Here is a 19,073-nt window from a genome sequence, read left to right as displayed (position 1 = left end):
TCTGTAGAGGTATGTACTGTAAAAAGTTCAATAATCATGTTTCATAATGAAAAGGCGCCCTTTAGGTCCGCATAGTCTACGCAGGTGAGAAATGCTTCTTTTTATATTTGCAGTAGAAATGGCGAGCACCATCGCAAGACGTTAAATTATTCGCCACAGTTAAGCGAGAAATCCCCTCTGCGGACTCTATTTTGCTTCCTCCCTTTTCCGGAAAATATCCGTACAATTACGAATGCGAATTTTATTCGTGCTATAGTACCGCTAAGAGTTCAATTCGGTTATCACTTTGTTAACACCATGATGGCGGGGAATAACGGTGAATGGGAATGACTTGTTACTTCAACTATCTGTATTGTTTATGTTTTCCTGTACCACAATGAGAAAGCATTTGTTTAAGCATATAACTGTTGCTACTTTCAGATCTTACTTTTCCGTGATAATCTTATTTAAGTGGGTAGCGATAATAGAGAAAGCTTATAGCTGTAGTTCTTGTATCACTTAAAGGTCATGTAAAACACAGATTGCTTGAGGCGTTAGTCCTTTTATTTTAGCCCTTTCCTGTTCTTGTTCAGAACAGGCGATACAGTACTTTTCGTAATCGAGCGCTCCGCTTAAATCTCACGGATTCAGCAGATCATTCTGCCACCCGTGCAGAAGCCATTAGGGAGTGGGCAGCCGGCCGCCATCGCGCTGACCCTGCATAGCGTGGCCAATCTCGCCTTCCATGAAGGGAACCCACACGTTGCAGTGCAGCGCCGGGTTAGCGGCCGCCGACGGGGCCTTGTTCAGGGGCGGCTTCCCGCTTCCCTGAAGTTCCTGCAGCCTGTAGAAAAGACGGGCCAGCACCTGCGGAAAACGCACGGTGCCCTACGAGGTCAGAAGGCTGAGGATATGAGATATGTCGTTGCGCCGACAGGGCATATGAGGAAACAAAAATTCGGCAGAGACACTGAACACTGTTCGCCTGTCGGAATAAGAAAGCGTTGGTGGTTCACTGTTCATTGCACGGGAACACACACAACCAGCCGTAGTGAAATCCAGGGACGAAATGGCGTGCCGCAGGGAGTGCGCTGCACTGTCTGCGCCGTTTCCGGTGGTGCGATGTACGACACCACCCACAAACACACGCGTAAGACACCACACGGAACACTGTACATATAGGAGAGACAGGTGGGTGCATGGCAGGTTCGCACCTGTATGCTTATAGGCGGAAATACGAAAGCCTTTCGTCGTCCTCTTTTATTGCGAAAGCAATACTGCTCGAGGTTTCCGCTCTTGGCCCTCGTCCCGGAGAATCCACCATTGACCTTTAGCGTGACCTATGTGTGACGTCATGCCAGCTGTGGAAAAGCGGCCCCCAAACTCGGCTCGTCGCAGTCGTCCAAGCGAATCCTCCACGGTATGTCGGATGATGTGTATAAGGTGATGCTGCAACGATGTGCTGCAGCTAAGAAGCGGCGGCGTGCGGAAGAAACGGATGAAGAGCGGGAACAACGTTTAGCTAAACGGCGTGCATATTGTAATCGTTATGGAGAGCGCGAAAGAGACGCAACAACGACAGAACGAAGCGAGCAAGAGACAACGCGCTCAAGAGACGCCAGAAGAACGCGCCGCAAGACTCGAGAAGCGTCGTAACGCAGATGCGGCTAGAAGTGACACCTCCCCTAGTGACTCTTGTGGGGCTGGTAACGAACCCGTGTCGAAGTGTTGAGTGGCACTTCGCCCACATATCGCGGGTTCGGGACAGAGCAAGATGAGGGCATAACCAGCGTTCGCCGCGCGGCTGCGCTCTCGCTCCGAAGGAAGGAAGGCGCAGTTATTATAGAGCACAAGTGTTTATTACACAGGAAGCTGCATTACACAACACTGCACTAATCCCCAGAGCTCAGTAAAAACCCATGGCCCAGCCGCAGCACCCGAAAGCGGGCCCGCGGAGCCGCGCGCGCAATGCAGACTACATACGCGCGTGACCGCACAGATATAAGGGCGACCGCATGCCGCACGGCCAACCAGATGGTTAAATCGCGCGCGACACAACACGAGGGAGAATGGGGAATGCGCGGAGCACATCTTGACGACGCAGGTCGCTCGTCGATGGCTCATCGCGCGTCGTCACCGGCAATGGGCGGCGATGACGGAGAACCAGCCAAACCAGGCCCTCCCGAATCCGGAGCGCCGCACAGGCGGGCGACGGGACTCCGGAGGCACGGGCCTGTACTCAAGCGTACATACTAGGTGCGCAAGGTTACGCCACCCGCGCTCTTGGTCCCCCGGCAAAGGCCGGGGCCCCCGGGAGGCGAAATCTACGCACCTTTCTGCTGCCCGAGTCGGTGGCGGTCTCTCCGTTCATTTCCCGCTCGGGCCTCTCGCCGAAACAACGCCCCGCCGCTGTCACTGGGAGTGACCCAATGGGGACGCGAGGTCGAAGCGGGAAGAACGGAAGGGAGGGTGATTTACAGCGGTTCTTCAACAGAGCTTCCCTTGGAAAGGAGGACAACCAGCGCGGTCGCCTGCATTCCGCTCGCGGACACCCCACGGGGGGTCTCTAACGAGCAAACGGCAGCAGCGGGCGCGCACTCCGATCGCTCAAGAGGCCCAATCCCCACATCCCCCTCTTCTTAAATGCTCCCGTCGCTCTGAATGCAGAGCTACGGTCACTACACACAGCACAAAACTGCCTGCGCTAGCATCAATGAGCTACCAGCCTTTCGCCATGCATCCAGCCCTTAAACACACTTACACAGCATTCCCACAGACGCTACAACTATAAATCACTAAGATGCGGCATTGCACACGAAGTTCACAAAAGCATTCGCGGCATAGCGATTACAAAATAGGATCACTCGAAGCTATACACAGCACAAATATGCAACATTGTAATCTTACTTCTGCTCAAAAACTGAGTTCACACTTCCGCGCTGCTACAACAGCTCGGAACGCGCACGACAGCGCGCCGGCAAAAGTTCGGCACAACTAACCGCCGGAGCCGCGATATCTCCGATGGAATCGGGAGTCGGTCATGATGAGCAGCAACCACCTATCACCGGAACCAGCTCACCGTCGTCGTCCAGCTGTGGCCGCGAGGCTCGCCACGAACCCGAGGCTGTGAAGATGGTGTCCATAGCAAGGCGGCGCTATGGGCAGCCCAGTGCTGTTCGTCGAGGTCCGCAGCCAAGGAAGGCCCCATTGTCTCTTGGCACGCACCGGTTATCACGGAGCTCTGGCGCACTCCGAAACAGTCAAAGCACCATGGTTCAGCGACAGGCGTGAAGAAAAATAAACATTCCAAGGCCGCAGCCCTTGTCCACTGCAAGGTCCCTGATGGCACTAAAGCCACTGAACAAGAAAAAGTATTCATAAACAAACGCACTTCTCTCCACCCAAGCAGGCGCGCGCCCGACGGCGCTACAATGGCCAAGGGTAAGAAGGATCTCGAGCAACGTGGACACTGACTTCCCGCGTATTCCTGCAAGCACACATACATTCCGAAACATGGCTAACAGGCATGCCCCTCAGCTACTACTCTGCATGCTCTTTTTTACTTTCTCTTCCCACATGGCCCCCGCTCAACGGATTCGTACCCGCACACAGCCTCTCCGACATCTGGAGACACACTTGGCGAACGAGAAGCGTAACCGATAGCAGCCATGCGGCGACCAGGCACAATGGAAAGGAGGGCACTGGCTCATGCACGGAGGAAAAGAAAGCTTTTCACCCCCACAGCAACAGACCCTCCCGGGCATCCCGGGAAAAAAGGAAACCCCGCAAACGACCCTTCGCGCCACAATGAGACAAAGAAGGTCCTCTTCTGAAGCGAACCGAAATACGTTTAATTATCTACAATACTACACTGTACATAGGAGAGAAAACAAAGCACTTCAAAACTCATATTATACAGACGGGAAACATTTAACGCAAAAATACACTTTGAAACATTGCCAGTACTATACAGAAACGTAACATGCATTCTTCCACACACATATGGGGCTGAAGGCTCAGCGAAGTAGCTCGCTCCGGGAACGCCGCGGAACGGGCTCGCCGTGGCGAAGGCTGGTAAAGCCTGAGCTCAGCTGTCAGCCGAAGATGTCCGATATCAAGCATGGGACAAAACACGAAGGTGAATGTCGTCTGAGGAGGCACCGAAGAGACAACCGAAGGCGGTCTTTTGCTTCGGTCGTGCCCGCTTGCCAAAACGTGAAATCAACGGACCTCATCAACACCTCTCATGCTCACAACAGTAAGCGATCAAGTAGGCAGCGTAACCCGACTTCTCCGCGCGCTACAGAGGGCACGAACAAGCCAAGAGAAAAACTGCGCGTAGAGCGGAAAGATCCTTTCGCGCCATCTGGACCCTGTCTCTCACCGCGGAACAAAGGTTAACGGGTATCGCTAGGGGAGAACTCTGCGGATCAGCTCTCAGCGCCTCGAAAGCGAGCGTGAGTGCCTTCTCGCGGTCAGACTGCCTTACTGACCTTCGTCAACAGCCGTGGGTCGTGAAGGAATTTGGTTAATTTAGAAAGAGATGCTGCGATGCTGTTGGGTGGACTTGATATTCCAGCACGAGCCGTCATGACCCACCAAGGCAAGCCCCGGGGACGCCAGCTACATCTGGCTTCGGCCCCTCGGCGCACGCTGCAATACGAGCTAGCGTTACGGCACCAGGTCTCTCTCAAGAGACAGAATTCCACGGCCTCATGCGCGCGACGCAGTACCAGCGACGTTCCGACGCATTGTCTCCCTGAGACTACCGTGAACTCTAAACGCGAAAGGGGTCACCGCGCTGGGCCCTGAAACGCTCTTAGGGCTGGAAATAATCCTAGCTGCTCCCAAGGAGTCCGGCCAGTTTTGCCGCCCTTACACAGCGTCATACCAAGCCAAGCCTTTGCTCTGCCACTCCTCGGCGCTGCGCGGGGCTGCTCCTACACGTAGTCCCCTTCGGCGTCAGCGCGATAGCATACACGCAAAAGGCGGCTGGATGCATGCATCTTGCTTCGACATCGAATAAAGGTTCCTTTCTCGCGCACCCCATCGACCCTAAATTGCAAATTCGCAACTTTACTGACATACCCTAGCTACCCGCAACGGAGGATAGAAAGGCGTCTCATGTGCGCGTTACCGGCTGGTTTAACTGGCCCTCAAGCTTGCAACTAAATGCAGTAACTGCAAAGGCAGGAACTGCCCCACGTTGATGCGCCAATTATGTGGAGTTGGTAACGAACCCGTGCCGAAGTGTTGAGTGGCACTTCACCCACATATCGCGGGTTCGGGACAGAGCAAGATTAGGGCATAACCAGCGTTCGCCGCGCGGCTGCGCTCTCGCTCCGAAGGAAGGAAGGCGCAGTTATTATAGAACACAAGTGTTTGTTACACAGGAAGCTGCATTACACAACACTGCACTAATCCCCAGAGCTCAGTAAAAACCCATGGCCCAGCCGCAACACCTGAAAGCGGGCCCGCGGAGCCGCGCGCGCAATGCAGACTACATACGCGCGTGACGGCACAGCCAAGGGCGATAGCATGCCGCACGGCCAACCAGATGGTTAAATCGCGCGCGACACAACACGAGGGAGGATGGGGAATGCGCGGAGCACATCTTGACGACGCAGGTCGCACGTCGATGGCTCAACGCGCGTCGTCACCGGCAATGGGCGGCGATGACGGAGAACCAGCCAAACCAGGCCCTCCCGAATCCGGAGCGCCGCACAGGCGGGCGACGGGACTCCGGAGGCACGGGCCTGTACTCAAGCGTACATACTAGGTGCGCAAGGTTACGCCACCCGCGCTCTTGGTCCCCCGGCAAAGGCCGGGGCCCCCGGGAGGTGAAATCTACGCACCTTTCTGCTGCCCGAGTCGGTGGCGATCTCTCCGTTCATTTCCCGCTCGGGCCTCTCGCCGAAACAACGCCCCGCCGCTGTCACTGGGAGTGACCCAATGGGGACGCGAGGTCGAAGCGGGAAGAACGGAAGGGAGGGTGATTTACAGCGGTTCTTCAACAGTGCTTCCCTTGGAAAGGAGAACAACCAGCGCGGCCGCCTGCATTCCGCTCGCGGACACCCCACGGGGGGTCTCTAACGAGCAAACGGCAGCAGCGGGCGCGCACTCCGATCGCTCAAGAGGCCCAATCCCCACACTCTTCAACTGCGGAAGAGACCGCTTTGAATTCTCGAGAGCGTCGGAATAACACGCTGGTAGACGATGTGCCGAGGAAACGAAGCTTTCGCAATTCGACTTGGGTTAACCAGAGCTAAACCACAGACAATTTTTTCTCCCCCCCCCCCCCATTTTACGGTTTTTATTATCTTTTTTGTTATTTTTCTTTCAGTTAATTTTTCATTTTTCTGTTTTATACTTTTCTCTTTCGCTTTATTTTTATTTTCATGCAGTTTTTACGTATTTTTTATAGATATATTCTGCTTATCAACTGTTCCGGAACAGTTCGTGCGAGCAACTTCCGTCCAGAAACTTCTGTCAGCAACTTCTGTCTACATCTTTCGTCTGCAATTTCTGTCTACAACTTACGGCTGCAACTTCCGTCCACACCACTCATGAGCCAAGAAAGGCTCAAGTCTTAAAATTCTTGAGAAAAGAGATGAACAAGCTTAGCAAAGCGCTCTTTTGAGTGTCAGTGCATACCGTTCCTTGTTTGCACTGAAGTCGTGCTCACAATGACCGCATCACAAGAAGTGGCAGAAGCGTTTCATATTTCTGAGAAAGGAATTTGATGTGTTAGTCAGCCCTCGGTCGCCTTGTCATCCAAGGAAATGTGCTTGTTAACCAGGGCCGCGGAGGAAGTGACCAGGGCTGAACAACTGTGATAATCACACGTGCGTCCACGTACAGCAATTTTAAATCTGACAAGTGCATACTAAAAAGATTTTTTGTGCCGAAATAACACACACAGGAAAGACGACGACACCACGGGCGCTCACTTTCACTGTTTAATGAGAGTGAAAGCAATCGACATATATACCCCCCCCCTCCCCCCCCCCCCCCCCGCGCATGCGCGCGCGTACAAGGCAACATGGAAGTAAATAGTCTTAAAGTGGCCGCGATAGAAACCATGCAGCTCAGAATCGTAAAGGAAAACCGATGTTTGTTTTATGGTTTATGGGGGTTTAACGTCCCAAAGTGACTCAGGCTATGAGGGACGCCTTAGTGAAGGGCTCCGGATATCTCGACCACCTGGGGTTCTTTTACGTGCACTGAGATCGCACAGCACACGGGCCTCTAGAGTTCAGCCTCCATCGAAATTCGACCGCCGCGGCCAGGATCGAACCCGCGTCTTTCGACCCGGCAGCCGAGCGCCATAAACACTTGAAAAAAAAAAAAAACCCGATGTGTCACACAGTTCGGACAAGAGCATATTTTGACAACGCGCGTACGCGCACGCACAATGTTTTGCTTTAAAAGCAAGCATAATCTTTTCATTAAACCCGGTTGAAAGTCAGCGCCGTGTGTGCCCTTTTTCCATGTCGTGTGTCCGTAGCGCTGTTATAAAGCGAAGGCATTTCTGGTCTCACGAGTGGTGTGTACAGGACCTGTCGGCAGAGCGTGTCCGCACGAAAATGACCACTCAAAAAAAAAAAAATCACCCGGCATTGCGGTTCTGATTCGGGCAATCTGGGTGCCAGGCGGGCAAGCAACGCATACGCCACGAAGGGTCATCGGTTCAAGCGTGTTAGAGGGGCACGAATTGAGCGCGTTCTGGCGTGTACGACGGTGAAGTGTGTTGGGAATGTGTACTGATGCCTTGCAACGATGACTTGCAAAAAATATTGCTGATGTCATCCAGGGTCAAGTGATAAGTGTCACGTGACAACGATGACTTGGAGCTTAGTGCAATGCTCTCCAGTTTTTTATAAGCAACTATGCAAAGCCAACTCCCCCAATCTGCCGTTCTTCTGCTGTACGACAAACGATTGGAACACAGTTTTGCAAGCCAGCCTCCAACTTGACCAACTAGACTAGCACGTGCAAGTTATGTGCGATAAGAAATCGTATGCCACCACCGGAAACACTGTACGACAAACAGTTGAGCAACAATCTTGGTACGAATGCCGGGGAAATTGACACCACATGGCGGTCGGCCAGTGTCGTGTATACAACCTTGCCACCGAAGTTACGAGACTGATTTATTTTCTTCGCTAGAAATGATTAATAATTAATAATTGGTTTTTTGGGAAAGGAAATGGCGCAGTGTCTCTCTCATATATCGTTGGACACCTGGGGCGCGATTACGGATCAGTCTCAAAAAACTGTCTCAATATTGAGAGAGTGACGTCAAAATGACGACACCGAGAAATGCCGACCGCTGAATCGGCCAATGCGGAGCAAGGAGGCGGTGGGCTCCGCCCGAAACCACTATTCGCACGACAAGGGACCGTAGATTAATGTTTTGCAGTAAAGACGGAGTGAATAAAAACGAGTAATGTTTTATTTTGCTAAGTAACTGTATTTCAAACCCAACAGCACGAAGCAAAAGAAGCAGTGTTTTCATTTTTGCAATAAAGTTTGCTGTTCAGTCACTTTTTTTGCCGCGAAGGTGTGCTGTCAGCGGTATAGCGTGAACATGTTAGTCTGAAAATGAACAAAAACGCAATGAAGAAAACAAGTAATGTTTTATTTTGGTAGTAAACTGAGTTGCAATCTCAACAACACGAGGGAAAATTAGAGGCATTCTCAGTTTTGCAATTAAATTTGCTGCAGGTTAACTTCTTTTGCCATGAGGGCGCGCTGGCAGCGGCATAACGTGAACATGGCGGCCTGCAAGAAAACAGCTGATTCCATGGCTAGTTCCTGTTTTTTCGCGTGTCGTCTAAAATCAAGGTACTTTGCGGATGTCTTAAGTGCGCAGAAAAATCTGATTGAAGGCAGTGAATGCTACGGGCCTGCCGAGATCAACTTACAAGCAGCGCTCGGCTCGAAAATCGACGAAGACAACTTTAGTCTGTGTTCTCGGTCGGCGCCTATCGATCACCGAGTGACGTGTGGTTCTGTTTATTTTCTTTAGAAAATACCAGAAAACCATGAATCATCACATAGAAGCAACTGCCGACAGACAGGTGCAGCTGCTGATAGCTTGCAATCTCGGTGCGGGAAATGAGAGCCGACACGGCCTGCCTCTGTGGCAGCACTCTTCTGCCTCGTAACCAAGTGTTGCCGCCCACATCGGGCTAAGCACTTGATGTTCCGTTTGTATTTTTGTAGCTCCGTTCGGTTTATGTTCAGTTGTTGCCGTAGTTTCTTTTTTTTCCTGTGCAAGATGCAGAAATTGTGATGTTTATGCTCCACTTTGTTTAGAGAGAAAGGAAGCACTTGACTTGATAACTTTGCTATTGTCACCGAGGAGAGAACGAGCTTGTTCCATTAACGTTATTTACTGATCATGTAGTAGATCCAGGGTCAACCAGGAAAGAAGTAGTTTGCTTGTATAGAGGCTAATTGCAACTGGGCAGAAAGTTGAGCAAGTTTGTTCATGTTTGCTGGTACACAGCGCTTGAATTGCATATGATCCAGGGCAGTGAGGTAGGTAGGACAGGGCAGTGATGTGTAATATTGTATTTTGCTCAGCAGGCGGAGTGATGTTGGTATAATTGGGTTTGGTGAGGGCAGTGTTTGAAGGGCTTTAAATACTTTGCATAGCTTCTAACATGCACTTCCTTTCAGGTCGGAAGACCACTTTTTTTTTTTTAAATTATGGTCCATCATATCTGAGACACCCTGTATACAGGCCACTCCAGTTTGAAAGGGAACAGCCAGTTGAAAATGACTAGGACATTAAATACCTAGGCGAAAAGTAGCTTGAAAGCAGTTGCACTTATCACACATATTATATGATAGCACAAGGAGCTTGTCCGGCCATTCGGCATTGTCACCGTCTCGTGTCATCATGGACAAGACTTCATAGCCCTGTGTTACGCAAACCAAGCTAGGTATCAGTTATGGGGCAATAACCGAGTGCTCAAAATTTCCCACAATGGAGCTGCCTGTATATTCTTAGAGCTGTAGAGCATTTCCAGTAAAGGTGTTGCATGATTTGTAATTGTAAACTAACCTCTAATCACACACCATCTCCTTGATGATGTGTCTGTTACACATCTTTGTCTATCAGTGAAGATGTACTAGTCATTCAGCAGTCATTGTAGCCACTGCACCTTACAATCTTTATTATGCATTGTTGTACAGCGGTTTCCTTGCAGTAGGTACAGCTTTTAGCACAGAGCGAAACCCCTAGCCACACACCATTACGCTAAAAGCTTAGCTTTGGTATTTACACTACTTATATGTGCCAAAATGTTTTGTAGTCCGGAAAATGCATCATGTACACTGTACTATGCCATATTTATTGTACAGGTAGCCTCTGTATGAAAGAAAACATGCACTTTGAACTCAATTGTTCAGATTTTTTTCTTAACTGCACTCAGAAATGCCATACGGTAATTGTACATCAAGGTAAAGTATGCTTGTATGTACACTGCCTTTTCTGCAATAGAAACACTCGTGTCAAATGCTGTGCCTAAAAAAATAAACGCGCTTACTGAATGTATGATGCAATAAAAAACAGCTTTTTGATTCCAACAAGCATCACAAATATTTCATGCCTTATTCCAGCACTACACGTTTGGTTCATGCATGTTCGTCACACAGGTAATGACCACAGGCACTCCACCAAGCTGGAAGGAGACAGCAGAGAAGGGGCAGGTGGGCTAACATAAGCATTGACAAAAGAGAGTTCAAAATGATGCTTTTCATAAATTGGGCGAGCTGCTTCAACACCTTTTCCGACTTCAGGAAGAGACTGTGCAACACGCTGCTGAGGGACTGGAAGATATACTAGCAAACACACTGAAAATGAAGTGGCAGCCGGTGGGGGGCACTTGTTTGTCACTGCTGGCTTCTCGCTGCACACAGGTTGGCCAAGGGCACAACCACATCACACAATTGCTCACACACTTGCAGATGTGTGTTGTGCAATGACACAAGGAAATGATAGTGGCAACAGGGGAAGAGTGCCTGATATGACTCTCTATGCCAGCATGGTGAGTCGTCTCTGGACGCTAGATTTTCCATCGCAACTGCCGCTGCACCATCCCTCGGTACGCCTTCCTCTGGAGACGGGTCGTCCTAAAGAGGCCAAAAGTACAGCACCGCATGCTCTTCTCAGGAGGCAGGTGAGGAGGGATCCCGTCTGTACGAGGCAGCCACCATTTAGAGGTGGCCCGTTGTTATCTGGGTCAGAGGCAGTGTCGCCTGCACCCTCTGCTGATATGGGCACATCCAAACAGAGGCTGTGAAGTGCAGCACGTGCGGTGATGATGCGCACTGTCCACTTCCACTGGCACTGGTGCATCCGGTGCCCTTGAAAGCAACGGAAGCAGCTCTTCGGCTCACCAATACAGCGCTCAGCCACAAATTGTGTGAAAGCATGTGGCGTGTTGTACAGGCCTTCTGCTGAGTCAGGTCTGTAATGTCGTGCAACTGGTGCAGGCAGCCATGGCTCCAGTGGGTAGACATAGTCTCCTGCATAACAAAAAATGATGCGGCTAAGCATGTCCTTTCTCAGTGATCTCAACAGCATTACAGGACACTCTGCTATACAGTAGAAGACTCACGCCAAGTAGCCCACATCCAGGCTTTGCTGAATATGACATTCAAGAGTATACATACATGCAGGATTTAGATGTATAAGTGAGCACTACTGTAAGGTCAGTCTTTTACCACCATATTCATATAAATGATGCGCTATGATTGCCTACAAAACACAAGCGCTGTCAGGTGCATTTTGCTTTGGTTTCTTCAACAGGAAAGGCTATGCATTTCAACAATGTAATATGTGTCCTGTGTTTCTGCTGCAATTATATTTAACAAAAGGAAAGGGTGGCAATACATTGTATCATACTGTAGTGTGTCTGCATTTGTGTAACTGTCCAGACTGATTCTTGTAGCTTTAGCAGATCCGGCCAAATGCATAGTGCTGGAGCTCAATAGATGTGACTGAGTTCGCCCGACGGGTGACACGGCTATTTTACTGCTTACCCAGAAAAAAAATCACCGTCGTCCAGCAGGCCTTCCTCCGCCTCGGAATGCCGCCAGACAAACGCGTCGCGGAAGGATCCGGGTCAGCGCGAGTCCACGGCCAGGATGCACATGTTCGCGCCACAGATCTGAGAAAAAACAAGCACAGCCCGTACTCACTCTCGCTGCCGAGGCCCGCACTTGTAGCTCATGCACTTGTAGCACTTGAACTCATGCGGTCAAAAACAGTGGCCGAGGTATACTCACTATTACGTCCGCAGCGTAGAACCGCTTTCGGCTCGTTCGCAGCACTGCCCCCAGACTCCTTGATAGTGATGAGTGCCCAATCGACACACCCGACGACGCCGGAGATGCTGCCGCGGCGAACGTTTAGGCAAAGGACGCCCTCCTTCGCCGCCGCCTTCTCCTCGGGTCTCCTCGGAAAGCAAACACCCCCCTTCTGTTACCCAACGTTGACATTGGTCTCCGCTGCCCGCCGCAAAGGCTTGTTCACAGTCGGTTGGGCTGCGCCGACGTTTTCTTCATTTCCAACGGCGCCTTGAAACCCACCGGAGGCGAAGAAGCGCAGCGCGCACAGCACCTGCCGCTCCACTGACAGCGCACTCACCCGCGCGCTTCCCAGTTCAACGGCGAGTTCGTCGCACAGACACTGCGCAGTCTCCTCGAAATAACTCTCCCACGCGTCAAAGTCGTCTTCATGCACCCTCCGACACCGTTGCTCGCGCGGTCACCCGCGTATACGACGATGTAAACAGCCGCCATTTTCTGTCTCAAACGTGTTGATACTACTTTTTCCAGTCTCAAAAAATCGTCTCAATCTGCCCGCATAATTAGATGGCGAACGTCACCACTTCTGCGCCATTTACGACGTCAGTCAGTGACGAAAAAAATCAAAATGGCCGCCGACCAATAGGAGAGAGGCAAATGATATACTTTTTGAGACAATTTCTATTGAGACTGATCCGTAATCGCGCCCCTGAACCGCGCCGTAAGGGAAGAGATAAAGGAGGGAGTGAAAGAAGAAAGGAAGAAAGAGGTGCCGTAGTGGAGGGCTCCAGAATAATTTCGACCACCTGGGGATCTTTAACGTGACTGACATCGCACAGCACACGGGCGCCTTAGCTTTTTTCCTCCATAAAAACGCAGCCGCCGTGGTCGGGTTCGAACCCGGGAACTCCGGATCAGTAGTCGAGCGCCCTAACCACTGAGCCACCGCGGCGGGTTTTAGAAATGATTCCCCAAAAACAAATCTTGGTGCGTATGTCTAGGAGGGGCTTCAAGTAAATCTCAGGACGCATAATTCTTTCACTCCTTTCTTTATCCCTTCCATTACGGCGTGGTTCAGGTGTCCAACGATATATGAGACAGATACTGCGCCATTTCCTTTCCCCAAAAAGCCAATTATTATTATTATTATTATGTCTAGCGCCATCTTTTCGGGCTAACCTGAGCTATTTATCTCAATTGCTGTGGCAGCCGCTAGATGGTGCTACATGTAGAAAACTACAGAACGCCTGAGGAAATTGGACGAACGATAACAGGTGGGCAGCTAGGTATTTAAATACCTGTACAGAAAGAGCCTTGACACACGGTCGCGGAAATGAATTAGAAAGCTGGCCAGTAAGTTTGCCAGAGACGAGAAAGGAGAAAGAAAGAGCATTAAACGACCGGTTAAAAACGTCGAAGGTAAAAATTGGATAGATCAATGGAAAAGAAGCATAGTGTAGAACTATATCGATGCTGGAAAAGGCAGATCGGGAAGGAAACGTTTTATGATAACTCAAGAGGCAGTGCCCTCCTCCTTGAAGCTAGGTCAGGGTGTCTTAGAACGCGCAGGTACAAAAAGAAATTTAACGAATAAGATGGCATGTTTTTTTTTTTTTTTGAAACGATGTTTATTGCCTCAGGGCATAAAAACTATGAAGTGAGAGATGAGTAAGATGCTTAAATAAATGAAGAAGGTTGAGCTGATCTGATGAAATCAAGAAGTGAACGATGATATGGACCCTGTGTCCATGCAATATATGAATCCGGATTGTCCGGTGAGAGTCCCACTGACGCCAGGTGCCGAATTGACCATTTGCGGAGAAGTTTCTGCGCATGCGTGGTGAAGGCGCAGGCAGCGCCCTCTCTGGGCGGTTTGGTTTTTGGTTGGAAAACATGAGCCAGCCGTGCATTCCTGCGCTGTAGTGCGACGACTGATGTGAGCTGTAACTTCCACGCAACTGACATGTAACTGCAACGCGATTTATCTAAGCTAACCACGTGTTTTGCAACAGCGAGACTTGTACGTAATAAAGGCCGCGACGGCATACAAGGCGCAAAAGACGAACCTGATGATGGGGCCAGTAATGCGCACATCCAGCACGTTTCGAAACGGGTGTTGCCGCTTTATTTCGCGCTTACTGCCGAGTACACACTGCTCGGTCGTTCTAGAAGAGTTTTGCCACCGACGCAGGAAAACCGAATGATATATACTAGTATGAACATTCACCATTAATGCTACAATGTGCTTCCTGAACAGCGGGAGCACGGCCGAGCGCAGCCTCGCGTATATCCGCGCATTCTAACGCTCCCGCGGCCCGTTAGCACGCAAAGCAACGCTCTGCCGTATCAGCACGAGCCGGGATTGAGATTGTACAACGGGTCCTTTAATAATCAGCTAAGTGTGCCCTGAGGCAAAAGGTGTTGTGTTAAGTTAGCAGAAACTCCTGCCCTATCAAGGAAGCGCAAAAGTAAACGTCTGTGTGCATTAGGAAAGTGCATCCCATTATACTGTCACACTCGCCCGCGCATAGGCGCACATTCACGCACATTTTCACTTGGTCATTCGGCGCTCCGTTGAGGTAGCAGAGTGCAGGTATTGCCACACATGGTCGTTTTTCAGGCTACAACGCGAAAATAATTCGCTACACCCTGTTTCTAAAAACGGAAATGGGATGTTCTCCTCTTCCATCATACTCTTTCGTTAGCTGACACACGTTTCCGGCCGATAAACAACACTAAAACAACAAAACAAGCGCACGTGAGTTGCTGAACGCTGCCTTGCGCACGCTTGCTCGAGAGCCCCTTTCCAACGAAAGGTACCGGCGGAGCTTCTCTGTTTGCACGACAGGCGGCGCTCGCTTTTCCGCAAATGGTCAATTCTCGTCGGCTTCAGCGCCGGGCAGTACCACAACAGGTGGTGGATATCCGCCTCAGTCTCTGTTCTTGCAGACTGGACACCCGGGGCGGGGATACAAATCTTTGAAATGCGGCCACTTGCGTGTCACAACTGGAGTTAGGGCAACCCCGACCCGTATCCTCCGAAGCGCAACTTCAGGCGGAACCGCATGGCGCGTTTTCCGCGAGCGAAAAACGCGACGCGCGGTGGACGCCCGCGTTGCCGTCCACGCGCGAGCGCCCGCACGAAAAAAGGGGAGCGGCGCCTTCGCGGCGCGTTTTCCGGGTTGCCAGACAACGTAACTCCCAACGACATGAATTGTCCCTGCTACCGCATATGTAATATGCCCTTAAACTTACACAACACTGCAATAGAAATAATCTAAGTGTAATTACACAACGACATTTTTTTTCCGAAGTATATTTATCAAGCTTAATTTCAAGCAGGAAGAGTGTGTGCGAAACTGCGACTATGTACTTTCTGCATGCCAAGAGGCCGCTGCTTGTTTACAACTCGACATAGAAAATGGAGTGTCGGGCGCTTACTACAGAGCAGAAGAGGCGGTCGCGTATATCCCACAGGACGCGACGCCTCTCCACTTCCGTGATAAGGGCCTCGTTGAAGACTGCTTTCTCCATTTTCGATGAACACGATGCGCGCACGAAACAGTAGCACGTGTTTTTCACGTGCGCGCCGGTTCTGCAGAGCGAAAAAAAAATGCGCCGAAGAGGTTCCGTCGAGATGCGCAGAGAGTAGGGCCATCTAGTGGCAAAACCAAAAACCAAAAATGCCACGTGACCAAATACCACGTGACTTACTTGAAATCTGATTGGCGGACGCGCCCCGGACGCGCCGCGCGAGGCGTTTTTTTCTCCTCCGAGTAGGAGCACGCGGCGGCGCGATTTCGTGACGGATCATACTGGGCACGCGTCAAAATGACGCGCGCGTCCCACCATCCGCGCGTCAATCGCGCCTGAAATCGCGCCATGCGGTTCCGCCTTTCCTCTGCACGGGTAAGACCACGGGGGAGCGTTACCGTGTGCTGTGTGTGGTAAATCAATAGAAACAATAGAAAACCTCATCCTAAAATGTGATGGTATCCATCCCGATCTCGATGCAGGCAAAGTCACTCTTCCTGAGGCTGTAGGGTTTAGAGATAACAATAGTCATGTAAATAAATCTGCGGTGGAAATTAGCAAAAAGACATTGGAGGATTGGTGGCACAAAAGCAGAGGTGACATAAGTTTTAAAGTGTAGGAAGTCGTATTTTAATGAAAATGGCGAATTTTATTAACAATTTAGAGCAGAGTTAAACAAAATAAAGGAAAAAAACTGAGCATAGTGGCAACTACCACTGCCCCGTTTCAAAGGGGACGCTCCTACCTTCCATCCATCCATCCATCCATACTAGGGTGCTTCGATGCCCTTCGCCGCTAACCTGAGCTATTTATCTTAATTGCTGTGGCAGCCGCTAGATGGTGCTACATGTAGAAAAATACTAGTGTTCCTGTATATGCTCCCGTCCCTGCGGGTATACTGCGGGAGCATATACAGGAACACTAAAAAATACTAGGGTGCCTCGATGCCCGCTAGCTTCACCTCCGCTTTCAGAGTGAGGACACCCTTTGTAGCACCCCGCGCCGCCGTTTCCCCCCCCGCAGCGGCATGTTTGGTCGCACGCGCCGGTCGCGTATTCTGCGCGCTATGCATGTGGCGTCGTTTTTGTGCGGTTGCGTGGCGACTGCAATGATTCGAATAAACTGTAAATTGACGCTACGTGGTTGTTTCGCACGTGAAAGCAATGTTCTGCCAGTTTTCTATGTTTTTACATGATGCAGTCGCTGCGAATGCACGCCGATCGAAAAGTTATGACTGGCCGCTGCGTTCCCCACTCACTGGCTACACTGAAAAAGAGCCTGCTGTTATTGGCGCCTCCTTCGTAGTCATAATTTACAGTATCAGGGTCGCCGAATGCTGTTGGATTATGCTACATTTGCTGTTCTAACGTAAAAACTGTTTACTTGATCCCAAGTTTCTCAGGTATGCCAGCAGCGCGGAGGATGATCTGCCGAACATAACTATTTTTTGCGTGGTTAACACCCGCTTGTCCCACATTAACTGGGATCCCTTTGTCTTATTACTCCGCAATATGTAAAGGATTCCAAGCAGTCATAGGAAATTTCCAAGCGATTCGTCGCCACACTCTTCTGGGGCGGACAACTAAGGACATGTCTGAAACAATACGTTCATATTTTCTCGTTTGCTAAAGGCTTGTTCCTCAAAAAAACTATGCACATGGTCAGAGTTTCCCTCTGAATAGTGTTGTATAGACGTTGATTAATAGTACGATGCGACACCTTGCTGATCATTCAGCAAGACATCTGTCGTTTATATTGGTTTTTCTTGGAAAGAATTAAAAATAAAGGTACAGTGAAATTTGTAATTGAATAAGGAAACATAGCAACCACAAATTTCAGTTGCTAAATACACAAAAACGTTAGTTTTTCCTTCTGTTCAAAGCATGAAGGAAAAACAATTAAAGTGACCGATTCACAAAGAAACCATAAAAATTCAACTCTAGATTACGGCTCCATTTCAATTCCACTATTCACGCCAAACTCAACTAAGGGGAGTCGAAGCAACACAGGCCGCCTTTTTCGCTTCAGCGGAATTGTCTGCTCCAGTTGCCAAAAGATGCTGGCTTGCCGCCCTACTCCATAGTCGCTGGCCAAAGCAGTAGACCACTCATTAGGTACTGGTCCGGGCTAGTTGCAGTAAGTGGATTTATTAAAATAGTAAAAGGGAAGGAAAAGATTTCTGCAAGCCCCGGCATCTGCCATCGATGCGGAAGCACCTGAGCTGGGGCAGCGGAAATAAATGTTAGCAGACAGAATGGAGAAATGAAATGAAAGAGGTGAAGGGACACGAGGAGAGGATTTGACTCATGTTGAGCAGAAAGACGCGCGGCAGGCAAGCTCCCATCCCTGCTGCTGTCATCAAGAAAGAGGAAAAAAAGTAAGCTCCAGGACATGCCTGCCCAGAAGCACGAGTGACGAATTACTTATCTCGTGGCTATACGTGACGGCAACCAAAGTAGCATATTTCCCTAAGTAGGGATTTACTGAAAGGTGATACCAAAAATAAGGCGCCTCTTCTTGACTACAGTGTAATTCGTCACGCATGCTCTATTGCTTACTGACGCGCTTAAGGTAGGTACGGCGCCGGGATAATCGGGGTGAACTGGAGCCAAGAAGTAGATGGGGGAGAGGAGGGAGGGGGGTTCGGAAAAAGTGAGTTCCGAAAAAGTGGGGTAGAAGGTGCATTCTGTACCGAGGCGTCTCTAATCGGGAGGATAAAGGCGGCAGGGAACGCTGCAAACATGCTAAGCCAAGGCGGTAGTGAAAAATTTTGCGCGTCATGTCGCGCCCCTTTGGCGCCACGTTATTTACAATCGAGAGACGTCTATTTAATGGTGTCTTCGACTGGTCGCTCCCGCGATCCGGTAAGGATCTGTCATGGTGTCTTCGACTGGTCGCTTTAGATCGCTCTAGAGCGCTCTGAGAGGCGACCGCACATTCGGCTGGTCGAAACCGGGCGCTCTGACTACATTCGGCTGGTTCTTTCTGAGCGCTCGCCTCCAGCTCAGAGCGCTCTGACGCGCTCCGAGAAAAAAGTCGGAGCGGCTCCAAGAAGTGTTCGCGTGACAGAGCCACTTCCACTACGCCGCGAAAGCGGTGCGAGTTAACCGCGGCGTCCCCTACTCGTAGGCAGAAGCAAGTGTCGGCTTTTGGTGTAGTCACGCAGTTGTAGCGTCCTTGCTGTGTTGTGTTCTGCGTGGGCCGCGCTGTGTGAAACAAAAAATGTCCAAGAGGCG

At 50.4% G+C, this 19,073-nt stretch overlaps 1 pseudogene across 1 annotated transcript in view; it reads right to left on the bottom strand.

Annotated features, from left to right (window-relative positions):
- Positions 1 to 546: 546 nt before the first annotated feature.
- The window catches only part of LOC144103244 (arylsulfatase B-like), a 113,367-nt pseudogene continuing 94,840 nt past the window's right edge, over positions 547 to 19,073 (bottom strand). Inside the window, exon 12 of the transcript XR_013308279.1 lies at positions 547 to 846. The product of XR_013308279.1 is annotated as an arylsulfatase B-like (transcript). The remainder of the gene's footprint in view (positions 847 to 19,073) is intronic.

Source organism: Amblyomma americanum, chromosome 9 (assembly GCF_052857255.1).
Source record: "Amblyomma americanum isolate KBUSLIRL-KWMA chromosome 9, ASM5285725v1, whole genome shotgun sequence".
NCBI classification, from domain to species: Eukaryota; Metazoa; Arthropoda; class Arachnida; order Ixodida; family Ixodidae; genus Amblyomma; species Amblyomma americanum.
This window is presented reverse-complemented; position numbering and strand designations above follow the sequence as displayed.